Source organism: Myotis brandtii, unplaced genomic scaffold (genome assembly GCF_000412655.1).
Source record: "Myotis brandtii unplaced genomic scaffold, ASM41265v1 scaffold145, whole genome shotgun sequence".
NCBI classification, from domain to species: domain Eukaryota; kingdom Metazoa; phylum Chordata; class Mammalia; order Chiroptera; family Vespertilionidae; genus Myotis; species Myotis brandtii.
Window position 1 is genome coordinate 1,473,976 of NW_005355204.1, and position 602 is coordinate 1,474,577.

Sequence of the window (602 nt, forward strand, 5' to 3'; positions counted from 1 at the left end):
GACTACTATAGTAGCTCATCTAGTCAAGCAGCCCAACAAAGACTACCTGGCTTGGAAGCACTGCAGAAGAAAAAGCAATAGTAGCCCAGGTGGTGTGGCTCAGTGTATGTGCATCGACCTAAGAACCAGGAGGTCACAGTTCAATTCCTAGTCAGGGCACATGCCCAGGTTACATGCTCAATCCCTAGTATGGGGGCGTGGAGGAGGCAGGCCATCAATGATTCTCTCTCATCATTGATTATTCTCTCTCTCTCCCTCTCCTTTCCTCTCTGAAATCAATAAAAATATATTTTTAAAAAATCAGTGTGTATGATATTTATAAGAGCTTAATATTTATCCTTGCACACAGACAGTAAATATCTCAAGACTTTTAAGAATTAAGTCAGAGAAATTTGCCAACTTAAAATCTACTTGTGTCCAGCTGCCGTGGCTCAGTGGTTGAGCCTCAACCCAAGAACCAAGAGCAGGGGTCCTCAAACTTTTTAAACAGGGGGCCAGTTCACTGTCCCTCAGGCCGTTGGAGGGCCGGAGTATAGTTTTAAAAAAAACTATGAACAAATTCCTATGCACACTGCACATATCTTATTTTGAAGTAAAAAAAA